The following is a 25,326-nucleotide window of genomic DNA, read 5'->3' as shown; positions in this document are numbered from 1 at the left end:
TTGCTTTATGTACGCCTGTATGGTTGGTACGCTCTCTCACCAACCGTGCATAAACTCCTGGTCCATGGAGGAAGCATTATTCAACATAACATGCTGCCAGTAGGTATGTGCAGTGAAGAAGTTCAAGAAACCAGGAATAAAAGTATTCGCAGATTCCGAGAATTCCACGCACGCAAATTCGATCGACTCGTCAATCTTGATGACGTTTTCAAGAGACTTCTTGTTTCATCAGATCCTATAATTTCTCTTAAATGTAAACGTCGAATTCAACGAGCACCGCTGGATATACCTGAAAATGCAATGCATCTACTTTTGAATTAATTGGCATTGAATAAATTCTCCTTATATAAATCATAAATTGTTGTCATAGCCAAATTATTTTTAATGAACACATTCTGTATTGTTGATATGTAAGCAAAACAGAAAAGGAAATACAAAGGCTTTAGGCAATTTCTTTTATGTCGCTATGCGATAAAATTTAAAACTTTGGTTAGTAAATTCAAAATTACATGCTTAAAAAAAATAATATTTTCCAATTTTTGCTCAAATATACTTAAAAGTATGTTCTTTTCTATGGTTCAATCCGAACTTACTTTTATTTGCCCCAATCAGAGATAATGACATTTGAAAAAGGGCTATTTATGAGCGAAAAGTTTCCATAACTTTTGAAAGTATAAAGTTAGACTTTCAGAGTTATGAAAAAACGTGGATTGAAGTTTTCTAAAAGCTGTTCAAAGGTTGTTTTAACAAAATATAAAATTTCTTTCGAACATTAACAAGTCTCAATTTTACATTTGGATTACTACTTGTAATGAACTTAAGCAGTTCATCTGTCTTTTTACCAGCAATAAGCAAATTCGCCAACTCTCTTCGACTAATATCCATATTTACTAGTTTTATTTAAAACGAATAAAATCAGAAACCTTTTTGCCTTTCTCATATAGAAAGGTTATGCAATCACTCTGAAAAACGTCAACCTAATCCCGGCATTTCGACTCGCATTTTAACAGGGGCGCAGTTGATGGTTTACGGAGAGGGGTTACACCCCCCCCCCCCTCTACTGTTCACTCCCCTCCTTTAAACATCTCCTTAAATCACCCCTCAGACCACCACCCCATCCAGCCCTCATACCCCTACCTTTCAATCCCATCATCTTTAAACCACCACTATATCACAAAGCATACCAATTTAAGCTGGGGAGTCGTTCGTTCATGGGACTTTCGCCCTCCTCACATACCCACCCCCGCATGACAAAATGAGTTAGCAAGCAGATAACATTGATCTAATGCTGATTAGGCTAATGGAGTATGATATTTTTTGTTTCAAGTGTTTCACCGTCGACAAGTAGCTCATCAAGTTCGGGGCTGGCATGCCATTGTGTATAAGTGCAAAGTGTACTAAGAATGTAATGGACATTTCCATAATTATGTTGAACATAAAAAGCCTCCATGCCATAGTTTAGAGAAATGAGAAAGGCACAATTGCACCGCTAGGTGGATTAAAACAGGTTTTTGACAGTCGTTTCACTTATGCAAAGCTTGCTGCGATGAGAGAATGATATTTGAAAGTGGCTTTTTTCATAATACAACGATATGTGTGTAAATGCTTTAATGCGTTGAACCTGCAAAACTACAAACTTTAAATCTAAATTGCAAATTTTAAAAAAATATCGTATTCGCCAATTTTTGCTCAAATATACTAATAAGTATGGTCTTTCATGTGGTGGAAACAGAATTCAATTTTAGGTGCCCGCATCAGCGATATTGAGCCTTGAAATAGGCTATTTTTTTAACGAAAAGTGTCCATAACTTTTTAAAGAAAAAAGTTAGACCTTCGGTGTCTTGGAGAAAAATACTCGGCTTGAAGTTTTCAATAAGCTGTTCAAAGGTTGTGTTAACAAAAAGTAAAAGATACGAAAGTTATACTAAAAAAACGTTTTTTTTTCAGGAACACCCTAATCTTTTTTTTTAAATTTCTTGTATAACAAAAACTAAAAGAGATAGAGCTTTAATATGTTCAACAAATTTATTCAAAATAAGTTACTTTACAACTTTGTGGAAGACTGTGGAGCTCTATCTTTCATCAGTAAAAAGTTTATTTTCGTATTTTAGATAAATTAGAACCACCCTAATAACTATTCCAATAAAAAGAAGCATCTTCTAAAGTACACAAATTCATCCTAAGACATGATACGGCTAAATTATACAGGTTTGTCAGAAAGTAAAAATTCCTCCTAAATTAGCGATCTGGACCACTGTGCCGTGGTGGGACAAAGAGTGCTCAGAACTGTACGCGGGAAAGTCTACTACGTTGCCAACCGGGACGACGGGTTACCCTCTAGCTATCGACAGTACGCTTCGCTAGAAAAGCGAATGAAACGTTTGATGAAAGCCAAAAAACGCTTGGCGTTATTGGCGCCGGTTCGTCGACGGGTTAACGAGAGAAACAGCGATGAGCACTCTTTGGGGTACGGCTCGACGTATGCGTAACCGAAACAGTACCAACGAGAAACTGGAATATTCAAACCGCTGGATATTCGTTTTCGCCAAGAAGATCTGTCCGGACTCTGTCCCGGTACAGAAAACATACCGCGCCGCGTCTCCTAACCATACCGCCAACGAAACACCGTTTTCGATGGTGGAGTTGTCACTTGCTCTCTTATCATGCAACTATAACGCCCCAGGGTTAGACAGAATCAAATTCAACTTGCTGAAGAATGTGCCTTACACTGCAAACGGCGCTTGTTGAACTTATTTAACAAGTTTCCTGAGGCTTTCGCAAAGGCAAAGCGACGCTGCTAACAAAGAGCGGATGTCATCCAAATGGCCTATGCTAACAAAGAGCGGATGTCATCAGTCTTCTTAGATATTAAGGGGGCTTTTGACTCAGTTTCGATCAACATTCTGTCAGAGAAGCTGCATCAGCATGGTCTTTCACAGATTTTAAATAACTTCTTGCTAAACCTGTTGTCTGAAAAGCACATGCACTTTTCGCATGGCGATTTAACAACATCGCGATTTAGCTACATGGGTCTTCCCCAGGGCTCATGTCTAAGTCCCCTGCTCTACAATTTTTACGTGAATGACATTGACGATTGTCTTGTCAATTCATGCACGCTAAGGCAACTTGCAGACGACGGGGTGGTCTCTGTTACAGGGCATAAAGCTGCCGACTTGCAAGGACCATTACAAAATACCTTGGACAATTTGTCTGCTTGGGCTCTTCAGCTGGGTATCGAGTTCTCCACGGAGAAAACTGAGTTGGTTGTTTTTTCTAGGAATCGTGAGCTGTCGCAACTCCAGCTTCTATTAATGGGTGTAACGATCAATCAGGTTTTCACATTTAAATATCTCGGGGTCTGGTTCGACTCTAGAGGTACCTGGGGATGTCACATTAGGTATCTGAAATAGAAATGCCAACAAAGGATCAATTTTCTCCGGACAATAACTGGAACATGGTGGGGTGCCCACCCAGGAGACCTGATCAGGTTTTACCAAACAACGATATTGTCCGTGATGGAGTACGGGTGTTTCTGATTCCGCTCCGCTGCGAACATACACATCATCAAACTGGAGAGAATCCAGTATCGTTGCTTGCGCATTGCCTTGGGTTGCATGCACTCGACCCATACGATGAGTCTCGAAGTGCTGGTGGGCATTCTTCCGCTAAAAAATCGATTTTGGGAACCCTCATATCGATTGCTCATCCGATGCGAGATTCTGAACCCGTTGGTGATTGAAAACTTCGAGAGGCTAGTCGAGCTTAATTCTCAAACCCGATTCATGACCTTGTACTTAGACTACATGGCACAGAGCATCAATCCTTCGTCGTATTATCCCAACCGCGTCCGTCTCCTAGATACTTCTGATTCTACTGTATTCTTCGACACATCCATGAAGGAAGAGATTCACGGAATCCCGGACCATATACGCCCGCAAGTGATCCCCAATGTATTTTATAATAAATTCCGAGAACACTGTGACAAAATGTTCTACACTGGCGGATCAAATTTCGATTGATCCACAGGCTTCGGTATCTTCAACAATACTATCACCGCTTCATTCAAGCTCAATGATCCCGCTTCAGTTTACGTCGCAGAGTTAGCTGCAATTCAGTACACCCTTGGGATCATCGACACTCTGCCCACAGATCACTACTTCATCATTTCGGACAGCCTCAGCTCTATCGAGGCTCTTCGTGCGGTGAAGCCTAAACAGCAATTCCCGTATTTTCTGGGGAAGATACAGGAGTCCTTGTGTACGTTATCTGAAAAATCTTATCAGATTACCGGGCAATGAAAAGGCCGACTCATTAGCAAAGGCGGGCGCACTAAATGGTGACATATACGAAAGACCAATCTGCTTCAACGAATTTTTTAGTATTTGTCGTCAGAGGACGCTCAACAGTTGGTAAACCTCGTGGAGCAATGGGGAACTTGGACGATGGCTACATTCGATTATCCCAAAGGTATCAACGAAGCCTTGGTTCAGGGGGATGGATGTGGGTCGAGATTTCATACGTGTAATGTCCCGGCTTATGTCCAACAACTACACATTGGATGCGCATTTGCGGCGTATTGAGCTAGCAGAGAGTAGTCTGTGCTCTTGTGACGAGGGCTATCACGACATCGAGCACGTTGTCTGGGTGTGGTGTGAGCCGGGTATTGTCTCAATTAAAGGATTCCATTCGGGTCCGAGGTAGACCGTTCAATGCCCCAGTTCGTGATATTCTGGCAAATCGCGATCTCCCAAATATGTCCCTCATTTACATTTTTATCAAACGATAAAGATTCGTTTTCGGAAGTTCCCTGGCCTGCCTTGTGGAGCCGACCAACACCAGAGTTCCACTATGTTACTGCCGTCGCCCTTACCATGCCTGCATAAAAAGAATTGAAAGCGAGAGCAGGTCGATGGTATTGAAGGATTCCTCGCAGGTCCGGCGAATTCCACCCGTCAACCCGTTCCTTGACCTCTTAGTAACCTGGGGCTCTAACTCATGCCGCTGATCTCCCGTTTGCCTGAAAGTTGCAAGTTTTTTTCTTCCCCTGCCATCGTGTCCGCCTTCTCTCCTCTGTCCCTGATACAACTGCTGCTGCTACAAAAAAAAACTTGTTACTAAAAAACTTGTATTATATTACACAAAAAACTGTTACAAAAAAAACTTGTATTATATTCCTAGTTTTAAGATATCTTTAAACTTTTTCATTAAAAACTATTCATCCCCATATTGTAAGATAGCTGTGAAATGTCTCATAAAAACTTGTTCCTCTTCTTGTATATTAATCTGTATTCCTAGTTTTAAGATAGCTGTAATTTTTTGCTTAGAAAAACTATTGTTCAATCTTGTGTATCGAATCGCATTTTTAGTATTAAGAAAGTAGTAAAAAATGTCCCTTTCAATATTAAAAAAAAATATTTGTTCATTGTAACCTTTTGATTTTAAGATATTCGAAATGTTAAAAAAAAAAAGCAATTTGGCACCGCCAAGCTAACGTATTTGTGCCTATTGAAGAAAACGAACTGAAAAAAACCGTTTCTTTGAATTTTGTACAAAACAAATTGAATGTTTCGTCGGTTGGCAAAGCTGTATTGTTGTTCAACACGATACCAAACTATGTCGCCATTCACCTCTGTTACAGAACTTTTTCCACTACCTACCCGCGGTCCCTAACGCGATACACACCACCTTATGCCATTTTTGCATGAACCCGGGTTTAGTTCTATCTTCAACTGTTGTCAGTTCTTTCATTTCGACAAGTTGACGGATATGGAGTCTTCCTGGTTTTCTTTTATAGGTTTTATAGGCAATTTCAACAAGTACAGATCAATCCGGAGTTCTAGTTGCTGGATGAATTTTTCTCGAAAATTTATCCCGAACGGCTTTTGTGCATATTATTAAGATTATATTGTCTACCAAGAGATCTTTTCCCTTTCCTACTAACACAATTCCTTTCCCGTGATTCTCGTGAAGATGCTGAGATAGTCTAGTCTCTTTTTATTTAAGCTAAGCTAAGCTGAAACAAATTTAATGTTTCAGTTATCTCTAGTTAATAAGCTTGTAAAATGTTCCGCTTAGTTAATAATTATTTTTTCTACAATCTCCCTTCTAAAAATCATAAAGTGAATTACTATACAAAGAACACACAAATGACCCGTCCCCCAAATCTTACGAATATTATATTATACCCTCTTTTATATGTATAAGTTAGCTGTAGTTTTTATTAGTTTTATTATATAAAACAAAATAATATTGAAATGTGTATCCCCCTAGTTTTAAGAAATTCAAAATGTAAAACAATGAAAAAATGACACCTTTAAGCTAACGCATACGTGCCTTATCAAATAAACAAATTGAAAAAAAAAAAAAATAATGTTTCGTCAGTTAGTGATCAGAATGAACAATTTCAAGCAATTTGTAACTCATTTCAATTAGTTTTGCATAATTTAGATATTATGATCATATCGGTTTATATGGGCAATTTCAATAAGACCGCATACTTTAACCCGTAACACACGAACCAGAGCTCCGACTTACGATCTGAAATACAAGCTCGTGGAATAGTTCATAAAACTATAAGTTACCACCGATGGATTCCACTTTCATGATCTAGTTTACATAGAATAATTCGATCAAAATTGGTCAAACAAATATGTGTGGAAATCGGTAAAACTTTTTACTATACAATTAAATCATATTTCGTTTGCAAGTTCAGCAATTCATACAGAATAAATAAACCTCCTTGGTCACTTTCCTAGTCGCAGAACGCCAGTTCGTTTTGATCTGTATTACGCAGACAACTGCCTTTAGCGTGTTCGTCAACTGTTTGACGTTTCCCAAATATTTTTTCGATAGGGGGGGGTTAATATCTTTGGGCACCATGTGGACTTTTGGACATTTTCGCTGCATACCACTCCATGGCCTTTTCCCCTAATGGTTAGCGGCGAAATCGAGCCAAAACAGAGCGGAAAAATGGTATTGCTTGATGAAAGACAACAGACGTTTTTCCATGTACTCCTGCACATAAATTTCCTGTTTGATGGTCCCGGTTGTGATGTAAATGTCTCTCTTTAGGTCATAGGGACAGATTGCCTGACACACGAGATATTTCTTTGTGAACTTCGACAGCTAGATATCGGACCCATCAACTCATGGACCAGAGACCAAAGGCTTTATTTCCCCTTCCGAAGGAAGACGTGACCACAGATTTTTTCACCTCAGAAAAACCTGAACGACCTCGGCTGAAATTGAACCCAGACCAACTGGAATGAGCGGCGGGCACGCTTACCACTCAACCACCGGTGCCGTCTTGAGACTACAGAAGGATTGAAACAGGGGTTAAGTTCTTCTGCCTAAACGGTGTCACGATCAAAATTTGGTTGAATATAATTTGATGTATTTCTTTGCATCGTGTATTGAACAAAAAAACTGAACAGCCCTAATTTTGTAGCTTGTGCATGCAGAGTCGTTATTTTGTTCCTCATCCTGGCATCCAAGCCAGAGAAGCAATGTGTGAAACAGTTTCTCGTATGTAGCAAAAATCCGAAATACATGCATGCCGAGATAGAGAAATCACCAAAAATGGCCAATGCACTGTCACTGAAGTGATAAATGTACTAGGAGTATTTCTAAAAACAAAAATCGGGAAGACTTGATCGGTGAAGAAAGGCTGAAGTATCATTTATCCATCAAGCTAAAAACGAACCGAACGGTTGACTTATAAGATGACAGTAACTACAAATCGCGACGATAGATCAAATAAGACGGACAAAACACGATTCCATGAGACTTTTTTTTTGGTATCCATAAGGGAAAACAGATGCAAAGGGTGAGTTAAACGAAAGCAATTATGTGAAAAAAATCTCTCTGAAAGTAGAATTCGAACCTGCAACCCTTGGGACTCCGGCCCAATTCACAAACCCTTGTGCTATCCCTGAGATATGATGGCGTCCCAGAAAAAAACACATAATTTTTTTTAATTTTGTTTATTTGACACGGCTCATAGCGGTAGCATAACGGAGCCGTGGATCTTTCATTTGTTTGCAATATGTGCAAAATAAAATAAAAGAGCAAATATTATTGATTACCCGTTGGATCTCGTGCGCGCAACTTTTTATTGCGAGCGGAGACCTTCTTTCGCGGCTCGCCTACTGCATCATGGGGATCATTTAATTCTCTTCTATCGTTAAAGGTGTCTTGATGCTCGCGATGAGATGTTCTTTCCTGCTTATTACCCTTACGGGTGACCAGTGTAAATCCGTCATCATTGTTTTTATCTTCTTCGCCGATATTGCTTACAGTGGTTTTTGGGGTGCTGGATGCTACTTTTGCAGTTGTCAATATGGACTGAACAGCTGCCAAAATTTTGAAACCGTTTGTGGTTCGGGTATTGGTATTGAAAACTCTTTTTTGGGTTGGTTTTCCGTGGATTCGTTGGCAATCGGTTGAGATACATTCTCCTCTGTATCTTCCGCGCAAGGTTGTCCGAGGTGTGCTGGCTGATTACAATACTTGCACGTAGGAGTTTGCCCCTCATGGGTGCATAACGTAGTTTAATTAATAGTAGCTTTGCGGGTTTTATGTTTTATAGTCAAGTGGGAGGGGATAGGTCTTTCGATCCGCATCCTCACCACAAGAACACCGTTAGGTGTACCTGGGAAGAAATTTCTCCACGTATCAGGTGTAACGGATTCTACTTCTACGTATTGCGACATGTATTCTGCAACTAGATCAGGAGGGGTACGTGGTGAGCTTTACATCTACATAGTCTTTTTCTGTATACACGGGAATCTTAATTCCAACTTTATCACTTTCAGCCACGTGCTTCAAGTTGTTCTGCAAAACGAAACGTTCAGCTTTGGCTAACGTGTTGAATGATATGAGTACTACATTGCGAAGATGATGATACTGGAGATACATAACCTCCTTGAGCCTAAGCTGCATCTTCACCTTCAGCAGGTATTCCACTTCACTAAAACTCAATCGAATTGAACGGAATTTAAAGTCAACGACCGCTGTGTTGGGTCGGAGCAGAGTTTTTTCGTCAACTTTGCTCATGACGGCAAGAATAAATTAAATGTTTTCTTTGTTCTCGAGACAATGCACACTAGATCGAGAGGTTGCTAGTTGTTGTTCACTTGGTTCGATTGTACGTCTGACTTGGGTAGAAGTAGAAAGTAGACTGAGAACACATAATTATCGCATTGGCGACAGTGATCGTACCTTGGCTCCAAAGCGATATCACACACAACCGCAGCTGCCACCCAACACATTAGATCTATTTAATTTCCCCGCTAGGTACCAAAGCCCGGGTTTATTGTCGTCTTCTGTCTAATTTTTAGTTCATTATCCATTGTACTTCGCTGGGTGACAGAGCTAATGAAGACTGTCGATTTCTGGTCCCTTTCCCAGTTTACAGAGGTATGACGGGAGCGAACCCGCCGTTCGAATTACATAAATAATTAATTTTGTAGGTTTTTGAGGTAAGTGCCAATATTATTTAAGACTTTTTGGTCACGATTCCATAAGCTGTACATGACGATGCTGAAGAACTTCGAATGGGTGGTAATGGACAACGAAACCTAAGTCACGGTTGACCTCAAATAGATTTCTGGGCAGGAGTTTTGTACAGCAACCGGAAAGGGAAATGCGGCTGAAATTTTAAAACATGCGAATAGCAAAATTATCGTAGCAACCTGGATCGTCAACCACATGACATTTCAGAAGCTAAAAAAATCGCTCCGCTGCTATTTCAGGGCATGCAATCAAATTAACCCATGTGTCCCTTAGCCCATTTTCAAAAGCAAAAATTGATTCCTTCTACGCACTGTGAAACGTGAACAAACAATGAGTGACAATGCAAAGCAACTTCATACCCCGGTGCGACCAAACTGTTTTGCTGCTGACTTCTCGTATTATCCGGTAGGACTATCGATCCGTGAATTCGAGCAATCGTTCAAGATGAACGAAGCTCAACGTAGCAGAAGTTAATGCTGTGCAATTCCACAATCTACATCGCGAGGTACTGATTGTGTTCAAAACATTCGTCAAGCAGAATCATTTGCTTCGCAAAACAACTTGAAGCGAGACGTGGAATGCAATGACATTTTATAGACCATCCTAACATATATAGAGAATGACAGTATGGAAGTAAAGCTACATGACCTGGTACCGCGTACCAATCCCGCAGTTATTAAACAACTCTTGTCAAAATACGAAGAAGTAGAGAGCGCTAAGGAAAACACTTGGAGAAATTTTTGGACTTGACCATATAATACAAATCTGTATTGCATGTACTCAGCCTATATGGGTCAGGCACCCAGGGCTGATTCCTACGTGCCAATTCTGTGATCAGCCGCTACTCCTCGGAAAATCTAGGTTGGTAAGGAAATTCCATCTGTTGCTACCAAGACCGGTACACGGTCGCCGTATGCTAAACCACAACCGGTTGTTAAACCAACGAATGGAAATAACAAACACTAACCACTAAACCACCAGTAGCAACGATTACGCGCTAATACCTCCAAACCAACAATGAACACCACCAAATAAAGAATCAAATACCGATGAAAATTTACAACAGCGACCCGTGAGCACAAGAAACAAATCAGAACATCCGACCTGGAACAACATGGATACAGTACTGATAACGACAAGGACGTTAACGAATATGTGAGAGATTCTACGTTTCTGCACAAGAGAAGACGAACCGAATGACCCTCAAACTGAGGCAGACAATATAGCTAATGTTTCATCGCCAAGAATGAGCATCTCACCACGCAGCAGCACGCTACGTTAACAAGACCCAATGGACAGGAATTTTGAAAGCTTATTTTAATTTTTTCATATTGTAAAAAATCATAAAAGACCTATGGCTCAATTTTGCTAATGAATGGAGCTGTGCCAAATAAACAAAAAGGAAAAAAAACATGACATTTACGTGATCGAGTAGCTGGAAGAACTGCGCTGCCTTTCTCGAAGCAACATGCTTTTTCCGTGGTGTTTTGGCCATTACAGAAAAATGCCATCGACAGGATTACCGCCAACAATGGACCAGAATCCTGCACGCCAGACGTACACCCAATCGAGAAATGTAAGGCCAGCGTCAATCGGAGCCTAAAGAAGACCCGAAAACACTTGGAAAAAAGAAGCAGCTCAGGGCAAACTGGCGTTCTGCTGCAAAGAAAGTGGACGCGGTGATTGGACAGGCACCTAGTTCTGGCAGGAATTTCCGATTCGGTGAACCAGAAATTCCTAAAATTCCGATTCGGTGTACCAGAAGCTTAATAGACTATTTTTTCCGTATTTAATACTAATTGAACTCCAAAAAGGTAACAACAAATTAATAAAACATTTATTAATTATTCCAATAGGGTGTGCGGGTTACGGCATTTCTTGCAGATTAGATAATTTTTCTCATAGAATGGCTACCTTTTTGTGTTCTTATTATGCGATATGACCAGGAAATCCAGTATCCCCAAGGCTCGTATGTCCTCATTCTCACCAGGGGCGGCGAAACACTTTACGCCCGAGTGGGTAGAAAGCATAGGGTAAGGGGTCCATTAGTAAGGATTTTTCTCTTTTCGCAATGCACACGCTTACATTACATTCACATTAAATCACGTTCGTTTATGCAAATGGAATTGTGGTACATCGATGTTTTCAAATGCGTTGCGCATCTAAATTTTTTGTAATGGTTCAAAATTTCGAGTGGGTAATTACCCACCCGGTTATTTTCGAGTGGGTAGTACTACCCATACTACCCACGCTTTCCGCCGGCCCTGATTCTCACCTATTTATTCGTTAAATTTACGTGGACTGTTCCAATTAACGCTCTTAAGCACAATGCCTAAGAATGCTCGAATCCGGAAACTGTTGTGTTTTTAGCCAGCCGAAGTTTACCGTCTTACCTGTAATGAAAAATTGAGAAAAAGAACATTAGAAAAGGCTATATACAAGATATACCAATTTTTAGACATTTTTAATAATTTTGTAAGCATATAGTAATAGTTAGTTGTCTTTAGTAGACACAACAGTATGGTTATTTTACCAAAGCCGTGATTGATTTAAAGTTTACAAGGTTCATTAATCGGCACCGTTATCATAAACCGGAATTTCAGGAATTTGGCACTAGCGATAGTAGATTCAACTACAATATTTACAAAATAGTGAAAGTTTCATAATCACACGTAGTACAAAGGCTTTGTTATCACGGCTTCAAGAGAGACAAGTTATAATATATTCGTAGGACTGAACAATCAAATATCAATGCCATCAATATGATTGAATTACGTGATAATACCGTCGACAACAAACACCATCCAGTCGGCAGATCATCGAAGTGGATGAAATCGACTCCAATTGCACCTGATTGACATTTCCCAGCGACATTCCGTTTCAATTAGAGCGCCCCTCCCGACTTCCATTCAAACCATCTTCGATCGAGGCGCGCGTGGTGCTTTCAAGCACTGCGTAATTGAATTCCTTCCCCCTCATCATCCCGCTCAAGGAAAACTCAAGTGGACTATCGCGTCCCGGGTTTCAGTTCTCATTCCTCCTGTGGGTTGCATGTTGTCGGCTGGGAACGGGAACGGCGCGGCCGAACAACATAAACTTGTACTTAGGTATCACCACCGAAAAGTGAAAATCGGCATCAGCGAAGGAGGTAGTAAAACGTACTACTTCCTCGAAATTACTGACATTATCCATCCGGGACCAGGGAAAAGGCGCGCGAGGCAGAAGTGAAATTGTATGTATAAATTATCTCAACGACTTCTTACATAAATCATATTCCTATTACGGACATTGCGTGCTCGGTTCGGCGGTGCGATGAAGGTGGCCAATAAAAACAACTCATTTCTCCGACCGTTGCTGGTTATACCGGTCGGTCGGTCGGTCGGATGCCCTGCTTTTGCTTGTTGGCCGGCTCCGAATGAAACATTTTCACTCATAGCATTCTGAGCCCTCCCAATACTGATGAGGGTTGGATTGGATGGGTTTCCCGTACTTACATTCTTGCTACCAATCAAGGATAATTTCAAGTGGTTTGAAGTTTATTATTTCATCAGGTCACGAGAATACGATGCTTGCCGGAGAATGCCTATTGCATAACAAATGGAAAAAAGCATATGTTCCAATACACCTAATGGTGTAACTGTGTGTTTCTTATTCATTTTTTCATTCAAAAAAATATACCCAAGAGTATAAATAACAAAACATTTATAAATACCTAAATTGTATTTGTTAAGCCCAGAGTTCAAAATAATCCAAAACCCAATTCTTAGTAGAGTCGCCATATATTCAAAGACTAATTAAACAACTAGCTATCAAACAAGGCTTTGCGAGTCACATTGCTTGCTTGGAACGAATTCTTGCCCTTATGCCTTTCCAATTCTCCAACTATGCGACACCTATGGAACAGTTTCATGAATAGTTGTCCTTATATTTAGTATGTGAAGCATCAACCCTATTCTTGATCCTACCCCGGCAATGGTTAATATTATGCTGTTTACGTTCTAATTAGGTTCGGATTGATATTAGCTCTTACTTACCAGTTTGTAAGCAACTCTAATTAGATAATCAGCAGTGAAACATAATGGAGTCAGCATGCAATCCACCAAAATTATCGTCACAATGCTACGAAATACAATTCTTGACGTTTATAGCCGTCTTTTACATAATAATATTATTAAAGGGATTGTACGAAGTCCTTCCAACTTGAATTTTTTATGCCAAATTTAGAATGCACAAAAGAGAAAGCAAAATAATAAATCTCTAACATTTCAATTCATACCTCCAAAGACATTCTAGAAGATTTATCGCTTCAATTTACAATTGATAATTTTAATGTCATAATATCAACAGAGACTAAATACAATTTACGGGACCCCCAATGATCTGAAGAACAACCATGAATTTAGGGTGCTTTACAATGCACAGTGGTCTCAAAACCAATACAGACGTACAAAACTGCGATGGCTTTATTCAGCTTAGGCTGTAAGTAGGAGGTTCCCACTACTTTGGTTCTTACTTTACCTTCGCAGTAGACCCTAGATGATAGGGTGGCAAGTTAGATAAATAAATATAAGCTTTCTTGACTTTCGTATCCTCCAATTTCGTTTGCTGCACTGTGCGTGTCGATCTGCTGCTGTTGTCGGGAAGACAGACGTTTTCTTCCAACCGACCGGAAACACAACGACCACGTCCTATTTGATCGTTTCTGTTGGCGACTCCGGCAGCCGTCCATTGTATGTAGCTAGGGAGGTGAGCTTGAATCCTTTGTTGGAATCTCCCTAGTGGTGACGGTGTCGAAATATCGTCGGATTCGTTTGCTAGCCGCAAGGAATTTTGGAAAACACCGCATTGTTCTACCTAGGTTGTCACATCGAGTTAGCATCCAGATAGCCGAGGCTATTGAAGACTGCAATGCTATCATACTGAACGATGGAATGCCCACCAATATTCAAGGCCACTACATGTCGACTCTGAATTTATCCATCTGCTCAGTCGATTTCACGGGAACATGCAGGTGGACCGTCCTCCCCGACCTCGGTAACAGCGACCATTTTCGAATTCATCTGTTGCACGACCATTCTCCGCCAACTACTACCCGTCGTCGCCGCTAAATACCGCGCAGACTGGAACGGATACGAAGACGCAATTTCCGACGCCCTAGAGCGAGGCTCACCATAACCTCCGACCAGTTAATGGAAATCTTCGGCCTTGCAGCCGAAAATAATATACATTGAACCAATGGCAAGTCTTCTCCTCGATCCATACATTGGTGGAATTCAGAGGTCAAAGTGGTTATCAGAGATCGCCGCACGGCCCTAAGATCTATGACAAGGACACCTTTAGATCACCCACTGAGAGAACAGAGAGCAATAAAATTTCGTATCGCCAGAAACGCAGCTAGAAAGTCCATCAAAGAAGCAAAAGAGAAGAGCTGGAACGTATTTCTCGAAGGCATCTCACCCGAATCGACTACATCTGAATTGTGGAGGACAGTCATTGCTCTCAGTGGCAAGAGAAGGCAAGATGGCTTCTCACTCGTTGTCAACGGGAACACAATGACTGACTCGCAGGAAATTGCTGACGAACTCCGTAGACACTTCTGCATTATGTCCGCGGACGCTGCTTTCCCGCCAACCTTCCTGGCACGCCTCCAGAAACAAGGTAGAACCCAGATATCATTTCCACCAGACACTGGACAAAACTTCAACAGGGCATTCTCAGGTCTAGAATTGGCAGCAGCCCTCTCCGCTGCCCACGGTCAAACTGCTGGACTCTATGAGGTCGGATATCGCTTAATGCGACACGCTCCACTCGCCGTGAAAAAAGTTTGACTGGAATGTCTGAACCGTTTCTGGGATGGCCAACCTATTCCATCATCTTGAAAAATGGCATTGATAATTCCTATACCAAAGTGAGGCAGAGGGCCCCGAACCCTGAACGAATTCCGTGCCTCGGGAAGGTTATGGAATGGATGGTCGCCTTATGACCTTCTTGGAGGAGAATCACCACCTGTGCCAGCGCGGACTGGATCCTATCTTGATGCTTTTGGAGAGATACTTCGTCAAGCTCTAGCCAACGACCAACACGCTATTTTAGACATCGCCAGAGCATACAACAAGGTTAACCGAGAGGTTACCGGGAACTTAGGTAATTTCATAAAGGAACCGCACATTTCGTGTAGGAATTGGTGGTCAGTAATCTAGAATCTTCACTACAGAAAATGGGGTCCTCCAAGGATCCGTGCTTGCTGTTTCACTGTTTTTGGTCAGCATGAACTCGCTCTTCGCCACCTTCCCAGAGGGGGTCCATATTTTTGTCAACGCCGATGACATCATTATCGTAGTAGTAGGGAAGTCAACGACCCGAGTGAGAATAAAGTTGCAGGCTGCAGTGAACGCTGTAGTCGGTGGACTGAATCAGTGGGGTTTAACTTGGCTGCTGCCAAGTGCTCCATCGCCCAACTGCTGTAATTTGCACCACGTTGCCACTAGTCGACCAGTCAAACTAAATGGCATACTGATTCCCTTCCATCGGGAACCGGTTAATACGTACCATCAGCTACCGGCATCCTACCTGGAATAGGAAGATCGCCCTCAGCGTCGGAGGGGCTCTTATTCATAGCAAGATCTTCTATGGAATCGAGATTACAAGCCACAACTGGGACAGTTTCATGACTGTATTGGCCCCTCTGTACACTGATAGAATATATTCGTAAATCGCTGTGCATTAGTTTCGTACAGATAATTTTCTAGTTCTAGTTTTCTAGCCTAGTTCTAGTTTTCCGTTCTAAGTTTATAACTGATTCGCTCTAGAATACCTATCCGTCTTTCAATTTCATTGCTTTCGTTTCTCTTAGTCTCAAATTTGCCGAAAATAGCCAACAAAATCGATACACAGATAATTTTCATAAAATATACGAACTTTTTTGTACATATAATGAATCGTTCGTAGTTCTATTGAAACACATTTATTTTTTATTACGAGTTTTTCGTGAAAACCACGAAACGACTTTCGTTGGCTTATTACGAAACAATTTCGTTCTGCAAACGAATTGTTTGCTGCTATATACGAATATCTTTATAATATTTACGAGCACCATTCGTCGAACCGTCAACGTCAACAGAGCTTCAATATGAAGTCATTGTTGCTATACCCCAGATAATTGTTGATGTTCATGACGGTCTCGGTCTGACTATTTAGTAGCCGTATCCGTGTCCGCCGGTTTCAGGAAGATTTTCTAAACCTCTTCCGCTTCTAGTTGATCCAGAATCCGGAGCAATACGGATTCAGTGGAGCCATCGCTCGATGGTTTTGCATGAATAATTTTGAGTTTTTCTCTACCGGAGCAATGTAAAAGAATATGCTATTAAATACAAAAACTTCTCTTAGATGAACGAAATGAATTCGAGATTATTCGTAATATACATAGACGTTTATTAAAATAATCAAAACATTTCGTTGCATTCACGAAAATTAATGTGGTTTTCAACAACAGCATTCGTACAATGTACATTAAATAAGTAAAATTTACGAAAACTTTCGTTCATCAAGCGACCATTTCATCATATCACAATAAAATCGATTTTGCCAGATCTGTTTTTTTAACTAAAAAAATCGGTTTGTCAAACATCGATCCCAAAAGATCGAATGAAAAAATAAGAAGATAATAAATACGAAAACTTTTCTAAGATGAACGAAATGAATTCGTGCGACCAACGAAGTCGTTCGTAATATACACAAACATTTATTGAAATAAACGAATGATTTCATTTCATTCACGAAAAATAATGCCGTTATCAACGATAACATTCGTGACTGTACATGGCACATGGATAAGTAAAAGTTACTAAAACTTTTGTTCATCAAGCGTCCATTTCTTCACACCACAATCTTTCTAATACTCAATAATGATGATCAGGTTGAAATAGAATCGAATTTGCCAGATCGATTTTTTTAAATAATAAAAAATCGGTGCTGTCAAACATTGATCCTAAAACATTGAATGCGACAAACGAAATCGTTTGTAATATACATAAACGTTTATTAACATTGCGTTTCGTTCACGAAAAATAATGTCGTTATCAACGATTACATTCGTGCAATGTAAACTAAACAGGGAAAATTTACGAAAACATTCGTTCATTAAGCTGCCATTTCTTCGTACCACGATAAAATCGATTTAGCAACATCGATTTTTTTAAATAAAAAATATCGATGTAGTCAATCATCGATCCCAAATGATTGACTACTGAAAACAATAAGAGGCTAATAATACGAAAACTTTTCTAAGATGTACAAAATGAATTCGTGCGACCAACGAAATCGTTTGTAATTTACACAACTGTTTATTAAAATAAACGAAACATTTCGTTTCATTCCCGAAAAATAATGCCGTTTTCAACAATAACATTTATGTAATGTACACTAAATATGTAAAATTTACGAAAATTTTCGTTCATCAAGCGGCCATTACTTCACACCACAACCTTTTTGGTCCTCAATAGAAGGGAGCAGATTGAATTACAATCGATTTTGCCAGATCGATCCTTTGAGTTAATTGAAAAAATCGTTGTTGTCAAACATCGGACTTAAAATATCGATTGAAAAATAATATGCTAATGAATACGAAAACTTTCCTAAGATGAACGAAACGAAATCGTGCGACCAACGAAATCGTTCATCATATACATAAACATTTATTAAAATACACGAAACATTTTGTTTCGTTCACGAAAAATAATGTCGTTATCAACGATTACATTCGTGCAATGTAAACTAAATAAGTAAAATTTACGAAAACTTTCGTTCATCGTACCACAATAAAATCGATTTGACCACATCGATTTTTTTAAATAAAAAAAATCTATGTTGTCAAACATCGATCCCAAAAGATCGACTGAAAACAATAAGAGGATAATAAATACGAACACTTTTCTAAGATAAACGAAATTAATTCTTGCGGCCAACGAAATCGTTCGTAATATACACACACGTTTATTAAAATAAACAAAACATTTCGTTTCATTCACGAAAAATAATGTCGTTATCAACGATAACATTCGTGCAGTATACATTAAACGTGTAAAATTTACGAATGATTTCGTTCACCAAGCGACCATTCTTGTTCATGAAATGAACGAAACCTACTATTTAGAATGCACGAAAATACGACGAGTGAATTCGTGTATTGTATGATCGATTTCATTATATTTACGAATTTATATTATCAGTGTACAACAGCACGATACGACTGGTTTCCAATCTACTTACAAGTACCCCAGCGGAAGTCGCCTGTGTCGAGGCCGGTCTGCTCCCCTTCCGGTGGGCAACCGCCAACGATGTGTCCTAAAATATCTGAAGAGGACATCGGGCAACGACTGCGCTTTACTACAGTCCGCCCAAAACATATTTTGTGGGTATACCGGTACGGAACTTCATAGAACCCGAGACTACTCCTGGTACGAAAGTCGGCCGTGCACGAACACCAGTTTATCTAGGTCACTTGACGCTGGACCCTTCTCAGAGGTAGCCCGAGCTAAGTTCTACCAACTAATGAAAGATCGGTTTACAAACCTCGCCCGGATCTTCACAGATGCATCCAAGCTAGTCGACAGAGTTGGGGTGGATGTCCAGGGGATAGACACAGTCCTCGCATTCCGTCTCCCTCCAATCTGTTCCGTATTCTCAGCAGAAGCCGCAGCGATTAGCCTTGCGATGGCCAACAAAACAGATGGCATCCAGACGGTTATACTATCCGACTCCCTGTCGGTAATCACCGCCCTGGAAACTGGAATATCCCGCCCCCCGTACATACAGGCTATCGAGAACTACTGCGATTCGCTGACTACAATTTGTTGGGTTCCTGGTCATTGTGGGATCAGCGGAAATGAAGAAGCCGATGCACTGGCAGCGCGCGGGAGACGTTCCGTGAAACTGCTTACCAAATTGGTAGCCTCCTCAGATATAGTCACAGAATTTCGGAGTAAAACAAGAGAACATTTCACTGGAGGAACCAATACGGTCACCCCAGCAGATTAAAGGGGAGCTAGCAGGCTGTATTGACCGCCCCACAAGACGCAATTAGAGAGCCCTTCCCGACTGCGAACTAGTCACACAAAGATCACCCACGAACACACAATCACAAGGGTCGATCCACCAGTGTCCTGAATTCGCCAGCCTCCATGTCCTCCACCGACTCCTACTCTCCATCAGAGACATTCTAGCAAACGATCCAGTGAGCGAGGAAACTCTAATCTCCTTTTTAAGATATCCTCGAACGCATTTAGAACACGAACATCGAACGCGCCAAACATCTCTTGCAGGCGATCTAATTTGTACAATTACACGGGCCCTCCGCCTCACTCGGACCAAGGGCAGGGGAGGTTAGCCGCGGCTCAGAATCACCAAACAACCACGACCACCCGAAGTCAACAACCATGATAACTACACACCATCCAAACCGTGGGCCACATCTGCACCGAACAAGATACGACACAGGCAATAAATAAATGATGTATACTTGTTAATGCAATGTAACATTCTAATGGGTGAATGACCTCATGGTTAAAACCCAAATAAAAAATAAATAACTAACTACCCAGGTTGAGCTAAGGTCACTCCTGCTTTCCTCTCCTTGGTTTTTCGTTGTAGAAGAGCCCAGTTCGTTCGGCATATATTCTACAGCGATGGGTGTTTTGAATCCCTTGCCGTTAGCTGGGAAAGCGAACACTTCTTGGCGAACATCCCCCGACGGCGATCCAACACAGCAACCACAAGTACTACGGCACTTTTCGACGGACACGCGCGCTTCACAATTTGTTCAAGTGGCACTAAGCTGTCTCGAAACTCGGCATTGACGGCTGATTTTTGATACGTCACTTTTCGTCTCTCGCACAAAGCCAACAATCCTTCGCCTTCGCCATCACCTGCTGAATAGGGAATTCAACGCTGGTTTCCGGCAGCAAGATGAGTGAAGTGCCTATCTAAGCCCTATGTTAATTATACTAATCCACGCAACAAAAGTCAACTAACCTTTCTGCATGAACAAAAACGTTCACCAACGTCAAAACAAAAATTTACAATAGTGCAGAACCGTGGTGAGTATAATGTAGCGTAAGCAATACACTCGACGGACTGCAAAGACAATATTAGAAATTTTTCACCAAGTGTAAAACTGTTACCCTAACGGGTTGCAAGGTGTTTAACGAAGACCAAAGATTTTTTAATTTATCGTGCTCAGGATGTCCGGTAATGAAGTGTTCGACAGTGAACGGTGCGTTGTAGGCCATAGGTCCAGTTGTCTCCCTGATATAACACTTTGTGAATCAGTCCAATCCTGCGCATTCATAGAACTTGTTCTCTTCTTGAATTTTGATTTAAACACTTGGCCTCTGGCCGGTGTATAAATAAACTATACTTGGGAGATCCAACTGATGGTAAAATGTAAAGTGAGAATCGTCATTATTGACGCCGTCTTCCAATTTAAGTCTTTTATGAAGTACTATCGCGTCTATACGCCCGCCAATAAAGTTGAGATCGACGGTGTTATTATCGATTCAGGTTTGTCACGCGTAAATCTAACGAAGACCAAAGATTTCGAATGGCAAGCATACTGGACGGGACTAATATGTGTGCCTCTTCAAATTTGTATCGCTTTGCCGCTGCATGTATTGAAGCTGTAAAACTACCTTACCGTTGAGAAATTGTCATCGTCATGCTTCCTACTACAGTCGGCGATGGAGATTTATCGAAACTTTACCGGCGTTGAGCTTCGCCTCTGGCCAGCCTGCACATGTTTCGCAAAATATCCTCACTTCAAAACAGACTAAATATTTGTAAGCCTCAACAATCCAATAGGAGCAGGCCCCCTCCCTAGTACAGCCCGAACCAACTATCAATAGTCAGTTAACGATGAATATGAACACCTTCTGCATATTCACGAACGGTTCCGCACTGGGCGAAAATTTGCTGGGTCGCCGGAGATAATGGCATTGATGAAAACGGAAAGGCTGATCAGCTTACTGCATACGATTGGACTGCCAATGACTAGGAGACGGTCGACAGCCGGATCAAAGACTACTTTTCAGACTTCGTACAGCTCGTACTAAGAATACTCACAAGTAAATGCTAGTTTCATTTCTCGAAGACGCTGGACTCTACAACCAAATATATAATTAGATTCAAATCAAGCGGGCCTTCTTCCTTACCATCCGGTATAGGACATCTTCCGCGGCACATAACTACAACCAGCAAAGCTCCATTAGCATCCTGGCTCTAAAATCAGCTCTTCGAAGAATATGGCATTAACAACGGCCTGGCATGAACGCTTGTAATTCAAACTAATACCAACAACAACACATCTGGTACGTAACCCAAATGTGGATCCTCCGCCTCCATCAGTAGTTTCAGATGTAGGGAAAATTTGCTGTGGCCCACTTCAATTAACGCTAGCACTCAGCAACGTTTCAGTAGCGAATGCGATGGGGACACCCAACCTATTCACCGCTGATGGACAGTATTACAATCGCAGACACAATTTTTCTATATTTTATAACAGGTGCCATTTCCCAATTACACTTAAGTCGCTTCAAATCAGTCCAATCAATCAGTTAATGATTTTTTTTTAGGATTGAAAACTTTTCCGTCATATTGGAAAAAATATTTGCTAATTACAGTATTTCAACTAGTGAATTTTGCAATTTTTTTTTTTCTTGACACATATTTGGACGAGATTTTGGTCTCCACCCCTTTCCCCACTCTGGCTACTTGCCTCAGCAATATTCACCTGCTGGTCGAAATAAATCTGTTACTTTCTCATTCACGTGTATTCACGTCTACATTACCATCAAATAGGCCATCTAAACTAGTTGATACGGAAAAGATTCTACCGTGGCTGAAACCAGGCCACACTGTGCTTTTGCAAAAGTTCTATCGAAGCATCGATTTTCTAGCCACCACCCTTGCACTCGGCACGTTGCCGGCTGAACCACCCATCGTCGGCTCACGCGCAGCCACTTGAAGCAAGCAATTATCGCTCGCTCAATTTCAACGAAACAACAAACTCACGTTCGCAGCGGCTTTAATGAAGCCCTGCTGACTAAACGAAAATTCCTCAGACCGTTGCAAAGGCGGGGTTCACCTCAATGCTCTAGATTTGCTTTTTTTCGCCCATTTTTCACACTATCTCGCACGAGCCTCACTACCAGCAGGTTGGCCAATAAATATTTACTTTTTTTTTTGTTTTTGCTGCAACTCTGCGCGATCACACTGACCACGAAGTTTGCCGCGATGAAAACAAACAAAAAAAATCCAGCGCGCACACCCATCCGTATCCGTAGAGCTGAGCTGACCGACCGAAAGAAGTTGACTGACAGCCTGCAAACACTCATTTGGCACGGACAGACAGCAGGAATCAAACGCAGCGCAGCCATAGCCCCCCCTCTTGTCCCGTAGCCATCACAGTGAATGAGCGGGGGTCTAATGAAATATGATCCTCGACGGCGCCTTGTTGTGTCGAGTCGTCGGTCGGGTCGGGACGCTTCGCGTTGTCGGTTGCGTAAAAAAAATCGCAAACATTCCACTACGCATTACACATGGAGCAAGCCTCAGAAAGGCTGCTCGCCAGGAAGCTATTTCCGGAGCATCAAAGGCGCCTTCTCGGTCCGAGTTGTTGGCTATGTGGGTATTATCTGAACCGTTCCCGGATGGGGTGGTATATCAGATTCTCTGATCGATGCTGGCACGGTGTGCGAAAGTGTTGTCCAAGAGCAAATAAGTATTCTAATGAATATCCTGGCGTGATTTCATATGAGGTACCAGAATCCATTCGAATAATTCACAAAGTTCGCACAAGATAATAAATGTATAAGTAGGTAACAGTAACAGATATAATCTTTAAAATAAATCCATCAATTCCAACTGGATCTAAACCATATTTTCATTTGAGTTTGGTAATTTATAGGATGTTTCATCCTTTATCAATTACTTCATGAGAAATATTGTGAATTGCCAGTAAGAGTCACTAGGGGCTCAAGGTTTTAATTTCTACGATAGATTTTGGGACACATCTCATTTTGAAGTACTAGGTAATATCATTTAAAGTTATGTATTTTCCAGACAAATCATTCTTAAGAAACAGTGATATTCTCCTCTTACGCCAAAATACGTCAGCATCAAAAAAATTTCTAGCAACACCTCAGAGCAAACCCATCGAGCTATCCCTCATCTAAGTCACGTTATACGATAGTACCTTGAAACATCAGCAGCAGTATGGAAAAAAACTCGTGTTCGCACCGGCCTAACGTAGCCTGGAGAAAAAAATTGCGCCTCCCTGCCGCTGTTGCTGATATGTTCACGATGGATGCAATCATTCTTGTCCATCCCGGGGGGTGTCTCGCGCTGACATGTGGGAGTGGCTAAGGTTATCTCTGTTAGCACGAGTGTCCGACCGGGCAGATCATTCCGTCGCCCCAAATGTGTACTATTTCGCACTCGAGGTTTTGTTTTTGTTTGGTTTCATTTTGTTGATTGTGGAAGTCGCTTCTATGATGTGTCCAATACTGTGTGATTCTTTTCTCATTCAATATGCTTGAAAATTTCTAATACATACCGATATTCAAAAACCATTTTTCTATTACTGAAGAAGAAATCAAACATTATATTTACGGGTAGCCCCTGTCAGAATCAGTTAGGCGATAGAAAATGATACACACATTGCTAAATACTGATCATAGCTTATCTGAATGCTTTACGTTCAGAATCACTCTGGCATTGAATTGATTAGCAGTCATTTTTTCAATGCCATCTCGTATAATGATTAGAATGCTAACACCTTGATGCTAATCAAACATGTGCCAACTTTTAATCACACAAAATATTTTGTAGTTTTGTTGTGAAGCGAAAAACAAAAATAGATGGGAGTTTTCATATGAAAACAAGAGATCCAGAAGTATAACTTCCTAAACCGCAGACATGACTCTGGTGGCTAAAAAGCTAACTCCTCCCCTTCCATGAAATATTAAGAAAGAATATAAATGTTTTAATCTATATTTTTTCAAGTCTATATCAGAGAGCGACACATGTAACTTTCCCATTTGACATCAAGGCGATATTGTAAACAATTTGAAAGCTACACGAAAACAATCAAAATATTACACGGTGCTACAAAATAAAAATAATTGAATTTACTTTTCAAGTGATATAGTAAAGGTTGTAGGTCTGTTTAAATACAACACAAAATCACGTTTAATCAATTTAATATACCCACAAAATCTTGATTTATAGCAAAAAAAACGATTTTTCGGAACTTTCGGCACTAAATTTTTTTACGCGGTCATTTTTCAAATGATTTTAATTTTTTTGAGTGTTTTGGAAAGGAGAAGAAATGACATTTCCAACGATTTGCTACGATATGTTCTTTTGTTAAATATACTATGCGGTTTTGGGACTACAATATGAAAGCTACCATTATTTTGCTATTTTTTATAAAAAATATGAAAATTGCTCTACATTTTATTAGGAAGCGTCTTTGTTTTAATACAAAATTATGTTCTGCTTTATGTTAATTTAGTACCCAACAACCTATTTATGATCAAAATCGGTTGAAAAATGGGTTAGTTATTAATTTTTTTCCAAATCAGAAACTTGCTCGCATGAACTTTTAAGAGGACGGTCTCATATAAAATTAAAAAAAACGATTTTTGCCTTTCTCAATAGAAAGGTATTGCAATTGCTCTGAAAACCGACTTTTAACGGAGGCCCGGAGGGCCAAGTGACATATACCATTCGATTCAGTTCGTCGAGTTCGACAAATGTCTG

This window comes from Topomyia yanbarensis, chromosome 2 (genome assembly GCF_030247195.1).
Source record: "Topomyia yanbarensis strain Yona2022 chromosome 2, ASM3024719v1, whole genome shotgun sequence".
Classification (NCBI taxonomy): Eukaryota; Metazoa; Arthropoda; class Insecta; order Diptera; family Culicidae; genus Topomyia; species Topomyia yanbarensis.
The sequence above is the reverse complement of the archived record's forward strand: the minus strand, read 5'-3'. Positions refer to the sequence as shown.